Below are 11,060 nucleotides of genomic sequence, written 5' to 3'. Positions count from 1 at the left end.
ATATATGACTAGCAACATCGAAGCATTCTGTAAATAAAAAAAAAAAAAGAGATACAACAAAAAACTTTGAAAAAAAAAAATTAAATAATATTAATTAAATTAATAGCAATTTAGTTGCGATTACGTTGTGACATGGCATTGCAGTTCGTTAGTTTTCACAAGGAAATAATATTACAAATATATATACATATATATATATCTATATATTATTTAAATAGTAATACGAACTCGAAATCAAGACAATTTGAATTGTGTCTCATGTTTATAACAGCATATACTACTACATATTTATTGTACATTTATTTTAAATGAAAAACAAAGAAAGATGATAACGTCAAAAAGTTCTTAACAAATTGTCTCCTAATCGGACTCGAAGCGCACGCAACTAAACTCTCTGCGCGTTTACTAAGTATTTTATTTGCATTGATTTCAAATCGATAAAAAAAAAACATAAACAACAAAACATATTTAAGAGAAATAACAACAAAAAAGTAAAAAGGAAAAGTAAAAACGTTTCGCAATATCACTGCCAACTCCGCAAGAGATATATCATATATATATATTATATATGTATATATATATATGTATATGTATCACATACAAAGCAGTTGCGTTTACTATCCGCACACACACACACGCACACACACATACACATGCACACAGGCAACTGCGAACTGGGCTTATCAAGATGATACTACAAATACAGCAAAACTCACCTCTGCCCCGCCCCTTCAGCCATGCATTTGCCCCACGTCAAACGAACATACCCCAAAAATTCACACGCTGCAGCGCGTTAGTTTTTCTTGCATTCAACATACTTCAGTATTAGCATGAGAGGAGAGAACACTGCAATCGGCTGTTATCGACTGCAGAATACTTGTTCACGGCTTGGATAAGATCTCGATGCAATCCGATCTGCCTCGAACTGATGGTTGTATACTAAAATGTTAGGGACTTTGGTTCAGAAAACTCTGGTAGATATATAGTTTCACTTATCGATTTGCCACGCCTTCTTTCTAATGAGTCTGTGAGATATATCTCTTATAGAGAAGTTGAACAATAATATCTTTGCTACATTTTGAAAGTCTAGGGATTTCAGATCTTTAATTTCAATCAAAGAGTGTCCAGCTTGAATGCTACTATACGAAGAATTTGAGGCTCATATTAGAAGATACTAGAGTCTATAGGTTTTTCAAGACCTTAGCGTTGCGTGCCTGCTAGATACAGTCGAGCCTACATCAATAGGGGACCTTGCATAGAAACCAATATACCCCTTTTTCACTTAATGAACGTGTATAAATATGAATTTTTTGGCATAGCCGAAGCTTAAATATATTTTGCAGAGTTTGTTTACATAAGATTTGGCAATGCTTCACATATTTCAACGTCAAAATTATTAATTTAATGAAGCAAATTCAATCAAAATTTAAAAAATTTAAAAATAAATAAATACAAATTATAAAATTAATATTAAATAGGTTTTTATTTTATTTTTTATTTTTTTTTAAATTAACCATGAGCGATTATCATTTATTTTTATGTATGACCATCAACACTATTATCAGTGTTGCACAATATGCAAAAGCATTTCGAAATATTACAAAAAAAGCTTTTGATTTAAAAATTATTTGCTTAATATTTTTATAAAATAATTACTATTAATTAATTCCTAATTTTATTTAGTTTTTAAACAATTACATACCTAGACTTAATTTTACTTTAGAAAAAAAAACTTCCTTAGCTTTATGATTTATAAGCATGTAACGAAATAATAAATTAGTTAAATTTTATATTTTTCATTTGATGTCTAGAAGCCTTACCAGAAATTTAAAAAAAAAAAGACTTTATTGTCCAAATGTATATTTTTAAAACACATAATCCTTAAATTTACTAATGTTGAAGTTTTTTTGAAAATGTTTACGAATGTTTTTAAATTTGCTGAATTTAAACTAAAAAAAAAAGAATTAAGCTTCAAATGTGCTTAGTCTTCTCCTAAAATTCTTTTAGTGCTATTAAATTTTACTTAAACAACTCTGCAAGGTGTTCAAGGCGTTCAAACTGAAAACAAATAAGCAACTAAAAATTATTATTATATATTATATTTAAATTTTTAGCAAACGTTGTCGAATTAATTAGAACAAATAAAACAATTTAAAATTTAAAATAAACAAATCAATAAATACAAAAAATCATAAGCAAAAGTTAACATGAGTTTTAACAACTGAAACGACGAATTACATGAACGTAGTTCGGGGCACAGCATTTTAAAGCACAAAACATAAACAAAACAATAAAAAAAAAAAGAAATGTTTCGTACTTAAAGTTAAAAATGTGTTACCTCAGTTGAAATACAGAGAATGTTTTAAGTAGCTATTAGCTAGTTGGTGTGTCTAGTTTTAAATATGTATTAAATAGCCAAATACACATAAACACACACACTTACACACATACACACAGAGCGGTATTTTCCTTTTGTATACCTTACCTAAATCCAGTTGCCTTTAGTCCTCTTAGCTGCAATTCAATTCGCACACTAGACGATAATACGAAAATACCGAGAAAATACCATAGAAAATACCAACTAACTGTAGACCTTATGTAAACCCAAAAGCTCATTGAATTTACATCACTCAGGCTGCGACATGGAATTGAAAATTCGACAACCTATTTGCATTAGCGTAGGTCTATCGATGAACATCGAAATGTTATCGATTTCCTAAACAAATATCTCATTTTCTATGCTTTGTTGACAAATACCAAATTATAAAAATTACATTATACATTTTTTCTATGAGTGAAAATAGATTAATAATAGATTTGCTTTTAATTTCTCAAATATAAACGTGCGAACACACACACGGACACGCACACACATATACACACATACATATACTTACATATATATAAATATATACTATATAATTGTATATGAAATACATAAATGTAAATGTAATCGCAAAAAAAACAAAAACAAAGTATTAGTAAAAAGTTTCGACCAGTTAAAAACAACAAAAAAATTAAATTTATTATTAAAAAAAGGCATACAGAAATTAAAAAAAAAGAATGAAAAAAAAGAAAAGAATACAAAACCATGTTTAAACTAAGCATACATTTAGATTAAAAAAAAAAAACAACAACAACAACAAATTTAATATATTGCAACAATAAACAACATGAAAATAAAAACTGAAATTTAATGAAAATGCAAAAAAATATTTGTTTGGAATTTTTTAAATTTTTTGTTTGTTTTAAAATTAAAATTTGTATTTCTTTTCATTTGTGTAATGGCATAAAATATTCTTTTATATTTAATAAATTAAACAAATAAATAAAACTTAGCTAAATGTTATTTACTTTTAAATATGAAAAATTAAATTTAAAATATAAAACTTCCTTTTTATTTTTTAAGATATATTTTAATTATATTATATATTTTTATGATTATTATATTAAAATTTCTTTTCAATTTTCATCAATCATGCAGAATGTCTAAAGAATGTTAAAGTGAATGCAACATCGAACGGCCTCAAGCGAAGCACCCTGTATGCTGACTAGCAGAAAACACGGCAAAAAGCACACTGAGCAAACAGTCGGCTCCGTCCACACGACAAAGCGTTGATTTTTCTGCTGCCGACGCTATCGACGCAGCCGTCACCTCTGTTGCTCTTGTTGCTGTTGTCGTAAGGCGGCGTCGGAGTCTGTGCCGTCGGCTACATGGCATTCATTTGTGCTATATGCATGACTATTTTAAGTGCGCATGTGTGAGTGAGTGTGTGTGTGTGTGAGTCTCTCTCCTTCTATGTTTCCCTCTCTCTCTCTGTCTCTCTCTGTCACTGTTGGTAACTATCTGAGTTGGCCTCTACCTGGTGCCCAACTGCACTACCACTTTCACAATGTGCGCTGGCGCTGCAGCAGCAACAGCAAGACCAACAGCAACAGCAGCAGCAGCGCAGCCGCAACAAAGGCAACAAGCAAAACAAAAAAAAACAAGGCACAGCATGTTCGAATGTTTGAAAGTTCGAAAATGAATGCAAGCCACAAAATGAACCTGAAAGCTACAAAAGCGCAAAAACTACAGGGCCGGATCAGCAGATAGGCGCTGCGCGTTCAACTCAACTGTATTCTGGGACGTCAGCTGGCAAAATACTCTGAATGCGCACCTGTAAATATTCTTTTAGTCAAGTTTCAAACCAGCTAATGCGAGCAAGTTCGTTGCCTGAGTCATTTGTTATTGCACAAGCTATTAAATGCGTACCTGGGAAACGCGGCTCTAGAGCTATGCAGGTGCACACACAAACATACAAAGACAAACACGCACACACACACACTGGCAGCGCAACAGGCGCAGGCGCAGGGACAAATGTATATGGTCTGCTACCTGTGTGCATGTCTGTGTTGCCAGTGTAGAGACAACATCATCATCGAATCGATGAATTTCAGTTTTGCTCGCTCGCTTGGTCGACTGCTGCTGCTGCTGCTGCTGCAGTCGACGTCGACGCCGATGCCGATGCCGACGCAGCTCTCTCAATATCAGTTACGAAAGATGTGAAACCATAAAAAGCAATAATAATCGAGCAACATGCACGCTCTCTCACACAGACATTCACCTGTGAGCGCCTGCACAGACACAGGTCGAGAGAGCTCAAGCGAGAGCGAGAGAGAGAGAGAGAAGGTGAGCAGCGACTGCGCAGCCGAATCAGCAGCAGCCGCTGCCGCAGCGACGCGCTACGAGCAGCAGTAGCAGCAGCAGCAGCAGCAACAACACATTCAACAGTTGAACAATCTCCAATTGACTCTTTGGGCATTATAGCCGAGCTCAACGTTCATCCGCGACAAGTTTTTCGTACCTTTCGTGCAGGCGAGTTACACATTTTCGCTTTGGCTCCTCAATAAACAACAAATGAAATACTGAATACAAATAATTATTAATTGAAATTGCTAGAAGCACAGAGTTGCCAGCATATTTGAGAAAACTCTGCGAAATATTTAAATAACGTTAATAAAGTGAAGTAAAGCAACCAGCAGCAGCAGCAGCAGAGGTAGAAGAAGCACTAAAAAATAGAAACGAAGAAAAGTACAAAAAACACACACACACACACATACATAGAGAGTGAAATACGTTCGCGTTCGGTTCGCGTGTGCCAGCAACAGTGCGCGCGCTTGCTGGTGTGTGTGTGTGTGTATGTCTCAGTCAGTCTCTGTGTGCATGTACTCGCTGTGGTGTGCCCATGTGTGTGCGTGTGTGCGAGTCGTGCCTGCCGTCGCTGTGTGCGTGCGTGCGTTTGTGTGAGCCAAAACGAGACGCCATCAAAGCTGAGCAACGGCAACAGAAATAAAAATTCAAAATACAAATTGTGATTAATAACAAAACGAAAAAACGCAAAAGCAAAACAGCAAAAACAAAAGCAAAGAACAACAAAAGCAGAACGCGCAGAAATTTAAAAAAGCGCGTAAACCCAAAGCACACACACACACACACACAGATGTAGGTGTATGTGTGTGCCAGTGTCTGTGTATATACCAACCAGAGCAACAACAGCAACAACAACAACACACAAAAAATACTAAAATACTAAACTAAAGCATTAAGGCGGGCTCCACAATGAAAAATGTATAAACTGTTAACAAAAGTGCAAAAGCAATCACAACAACAGCAACAACAAAAGAGAGACGCAAATGCTGCGCGCATCCGCTGCCACCGCCAGCACCGCCTCCGCAGCCGTGTTTCGTGTACGTCGTGGCAATTAAAAAAGTTTTATGCAAAATACGCAAATCAAATGTTAATGCTGTGAGCTGTGCATTGTACATGTGTGTGTACGTGTATGTGTATGTGTGTGCGTGCGTCCAAAATGCACACAGCCACTACAGCAACAACAAGAGCAGCAACAGCAGCAACAACAGTCAACAACAATCAACAACAGCAGCAACGAGACCAAGGAGTCGCACATTAGAAGCTCACAGCTAACAGCCAGGCTTTGAGCCAAAGACGCATACCAACAGCAGCAGCAGCAGCAGCAGCAGCAGCGCTAAAGTGGCGAAAGGTGCACCCACCAGCAGCGGCAACAGCAACAGCAACAGCAACAACAACAACAACGTCAACATCAACAACAACAATCAACAATTCCAGCAGTCAGCCACGAATTAAGCGGGCACCACAAATACATGCAAAACACACACACACATACACACATATATATGTAGTTACGTTCGTTAGTTCGTTAAACATTTACGGTGTTTTTTTTCTCGAAATTATTTCGAACATGCCGTCGCCGCCTACCAAGCCTTCCAGCCTTCCAGTGATAGTGTGCCATAGTGATCCTTACGAATTGTAGTGCCAAAATTCCGATATATACAACGTTTTACCTGGTACTCGGCGCTGTGGACAGCTGCAACGCATACAAAATATACATATTTGTAAGTATTGCTCTTTCGTTCTCGCAATCTACTATATAAATATATATATGTATATATAAATGTACGTGTATACAGATAAGTAATTATAAATGCATAAAATGCAACACTGCGCTCTGAGCCAGGCTTAAAGAAACGCGCAACAGCGACATCAATAAAAGCCAAATATAAAGCACCCTGTAAGGTGCGCTGTCAACGTCGCAGCCGCGATGGTAATAGGCAATAGTGTTGGAGAGTGCGCAAGAGCGTGTAAGCCAGACAGAGCCTGAGAGAGAATGAGATAGAGAGAGACAGAGAGAGACAGAGAGAGGGAGAGCGCAAGCGCGCGTGTTCGTTTGGTTCGCTCATTCGCTTCGTTTGTTCGTTCAGTCGCTCGTTCGGTCAGACAACGGAGCAGCGCAAAGCGGGCGAAAAGGGATCAAAAGGTGTTGTCTGTGTATGCGACGCTGCTGGTGGTGCTGCTGCGGCCAGCGTCTCAGTCGACTTGTTCGAAAATCGAAGTTACTGTTGCTGCTGCTGCTGCTGCTGCTGTTGTTGTTGTTGCTGTTGTGTTTTTGATTACGTTTTCTCGTGGCTTCTTGTAGCATTTGGGCAGCGACTTCGTTGACTTTGGCTTTATTGCTGCTGTTGTTGTTGTTGCTGCTGCTCTTTGATTTTTTTTGTATTTTGTATTATTCTTTATACTTTTTGTTAGTGGTCCGCACATTGATGATGGCGATCAATTTGGGGCTGCGATTATGGTACAGTAAAATGAACAGCGTCGCCGCTGACGCTGCCGTCGCTAACGCTGTAGCTGTCGCTGTCGTTGTCTCTTGCGTTAGCCACTACGCAGCAGACTCAGAGACACACATACACACACATACGAATGTACAATGACACTCACATGTGCACGTCAGCTCTCACACACACACAGGCACAACTACAAAGACTCGGGGCACACTTAACCCACACAAAAGCCAGCGAGGTGGCTCGCTGCGATGTAGGAGGAGGAGGCGGAGGAGGAGGCGGAGGAGGAGGCGGAGGAGAGGAATGAATGGCATAGGGGAGTGGCGCGGGGGTTAACTTCGTGAGAGAGTTATTTTATTTTCGTGTTCGTGTTAACGTTTATTGTTTTTCTTTTCTTTTTCTGCGTTTTTCTTACCTTCTCTCTAGGTTCTCAGTGTCTGCGTCTTTACTTGGTCTTTTCTTGTTGCTGTTGTTGTTGTTGTTGTTTTTTGTTTTTTCGTTGAGTTCGTGTAGTTATTGATGCCCGGCTTTGACCGATGGCTTAGGGTTAGGTTCGTACATTTCTTGTCTTTGGGTGAACACACACACACACACACACACACCTTTAGTTGGGTACATATCTCTGCATACTCTTATATCAAATGACTGTCGGGGTCTAAATTATGTCAAATCTTGATGGGATTCCAAATGGTATTGCCTTCGAAACGATTATATTCCTCCATTCTGAAAGCCAAGCAGTTAGTTAGGGCGTTAGTTACGAGAATACAAATAGAAACGATTTTAAGATCCAATAATAAAACAAGTAAGAACGTTGCAGTCGGGCGCTACCGACTGCGAAATACTCATTCACAGTCCCTTTAAAAATTTAATTTAATTTGGCTTTAAAAAAAATTAGTACAAAACAATTATGCTTTTTGATTATATTGTAGCATTTGGTAATTTTTATCGAGTAATCGATAATTATTATATTGATCGTGCACTTTTTGAGTACAAATGTATGGTAATTTTCGTTGATAGCTTTCGGTCACACCTATTGCAGATTCTTTAGCGTTTGTTTACATTACAAAAGCGCGCTTTTTAGTATTCTAAGAATTGCGATTGATTTCTGGATTTTCTAGCTGTTATTGTAGTTTTGTCAGATGACGCTCTGTTATTAGCTTATTGTATTTTAGCTACCAGTTTGTAAAGCAAAGCGATAGCGTGGGCGCTAAAGGCGTCGCAAGTTATGTTACAGCGGCGGAGGTTCAAGTCCCCATCAAGGCTAAGTTTTTTTTTTTTTCATAAATATTTCGTTTTTTATAAAATAGATATTTTATTCTTCTTAAAAAGCCCTCAAATATGTATGTACGCATATACATATGCATGTATATGTATGTACATACATAAGACTGCACGCATATGTAGCATCAAGCATTCCAGCCTTTCTTAAGCACGCGCTCATTTGTATGTGTGTATGTATGTACACATAAATGCATACTCTAGCGTGGACATGAGACTGATTTGTTTTTGCTTTGTTCTTGAATTTACCATCCGCTACTCTCATAACAAGAATCTTATTTTTGGATTTCATTTTAATTACTATTGTTGACATTAGGCGGCAGCGTTGTCGGCAAAGGCGCCGGCTATATTTGTTTTTGTTATTTTGACAAACATGGCTTGGGTGCGAGTTCAAATCCCGCGGAAAACTCTTTTTTGTAAATTGCAAATTTTGTTATTTTAGCATCTTTTATATTTTTTAAATATTTAAATTTTATTTTTAGATTTTATAAAAATGTTTCCTTCCGTGTTATCAATGCCTATTAAGCCTATTTGTATATTCATGTACATACATAGATAGCTCAAGCATATAAATGTCGCAATTTGATACTACAAATCCCGATTGCCACGCCCCTAGTGGCCGTAGACACCTCATTTTTGGCCTGTTCTTAGAAAGAGCTAACGGTAACGTAAATGCGAAATTTGAATGCTTACGCTCAAAAAATGTGAAAATTACAGGGTATTTTTCGATATGCCACGCCCCCAAAAAGGCGTGACAATTATTTTTGGGGCATCGATAGAGGCCGTTACCAGTAACTCAACTATCCAAATTTGAAGCTTCTAGCTCTTAAACTGTAGTAGATATAAAGTTTTGCGGTTTGCCACGCCCCCTTTGGGCGGACATATATCCACCATAGCTTGTTGGACTTGGGTGGTCAACTCGCGTATATATACCAAATTTCAAGTCTCTAGCATCAATAGTGCCTAAGATATAGCCAAATTTGAAAAATTACTATATCTTCAGGTCCGATTTGCCACGCCCCCAGTAGGCGTAGACATAAAATTTTTTCATCAGTCATTATAGAATTATAGCATTAGCTCACGTGCGAAATTTCAACGTTCTAGCCTTAGAACTTTAGGAGATACAGTTTTATCTGATTTGCCACGCCCCCAATGGGCGTAGATATATCCACCATAGCTTTTTGGACTTGGGGGGTCAACGCGGATCTACATACCAAATTTCAACTTTCTAGCTCTTCAACTAACATGATTTCTGGTATATCGGAAAATGCATTTTCCGATTTGCCACGCCCCTAGTGGGCGGATCGGGAAAATTTTAACACTTTATAAATCGGAGTTATACACGAGTATGTGTTCCAAATTTCAAGTCTCTAGCTTCAATAGCGGCGAAATGAACTGCGTTCATACGGACAGACGGACAGACGGACAGACGGACAGACGGACAGACGGACAGACGGACGGACGGACGGACAGCAAGACGGACATTGCACAAAACCAATATACTAATTCACTTCGTGAATGAGTATAAACAATGCACAGATTAAATTTCTAATGTGAATAAATTAGAGACGGGGTTTCACTTAATGTATATACATATATATTTTTGGATATATTGCCGATAGCTAAGATTACGTACATATAAATTCATTTAATTCTAAATTGTAGAAAGATGATGAAACTCTTATGCATATGCATATTCATTAATTTTATTGCGGCATATCGTATATGAAAGATTCCCAAAGAAATACTCATATGAGAAATTATAGCTAGCTATTCTCTTATATATGATAGTTATGTGCGATAATAATTGAATTTTGCTGAGGATCTCTCAACAGCTATACGATGCGATTATTATAAAGCAGATTATAGCAAAGATTTCTATATTCATGATCTACAATCTACGATCCTTCTAGAGAAATAGCCCAATCCATTGCATTAAAGTTTTCCTTAACATTTTCCTTATATAAATATTTTATACTATTTCCAATTGATCTGGTTATGGAACAGTTTTTGATTCCATATAATATTTATTTTATACTTTCTTCCGTTTCACTGATAAATGCGAATTTCGATCAAACTTAAACAAACAAGTCAATTAAGCAAATAAAACTTAATTAGTTGATCATTTTGTTCATTGTGAATATATAAATAAATGGCTGAATCTATTTTCGTAACTGTCCAATATAAATATGAGTTCGTCTACCCTAAACGCGTTGAATATGCAAATTCAGCTTGAAACTGTACAGTAAGAGGCGACAGGAGGCGTGGTTAGTGACGTAAAGTTTGTATTCTCTGCGTTTGCTGCAGTCCTCGAGTTGATCCAGCCCTGAGCCTTTGTTGATCTCATTGAGCTTTACAACTACAGAGATCTAGATTCCATGTCCTGCTCTTAAACCATCAAAATTCGGTTCACTTTGTACTTAGTGCTGGGTATCTTCCACTCGGATACTGTCAGCTAGAGAAATACTACTATAATACTACTGTTATAGCAATAATATAGCATGTATATTCTGATATGATATAAACTAAGTCTATTTAAATGCAAATCACGTCTCACAACAATGTTGCCTTTGACTTTTGCTTAAGCGAGATTTCCTGGGAATATTATAATATGGCATAATATAATATGTATAAATATATGTAAA

General features: G+C 36.9%; 1 protein-coding gene across 8 annotated transcripts in view; it reads left to right on the top strand.

The window, feature by feature from the left end:
• Positions 1–4,981: 4,981 nt before the first annotated feature.
• The window catches only part of grh (grainy head), a 52,909-nt gene continuing 46,830 nt past the window's right edge, over positions 4,982–11,060 (top strand). For all 8 annotated transcript variants that reach the window (XM_089261712.1, XM_089261711.1, XM_089261714.1 and 5 more), the window contains exon 1: positions 4,982–6,414. The gene's annotated coding sequence lies outside the window, so the exon portion shown is untranslated. The remainder of the gene's footprint in view (positions 6,415–11,060) is intronic.

The sequence above is a fragment of the Drosophila navojoa genome, chromosome 5 (assembly GCF_054131105.1).
Source record: "Drosophila navojoa isolate 15081-1374.11 chromosome 5, UAZ_NAV_1.0, whole genome shotgun sequence".
Classification (NCBI taxonomy): Eukaryota; Metazoa; Arthropoda; class Insecta; order Diptera; family Drosophilidae; genus Drosophila; species Drosophila navojoa.
The sequence above is the reverse complement of the archived record's forward strand: the minus strand, read 5'-3'. Positions and strand labels throughout refer to the sequence as shown.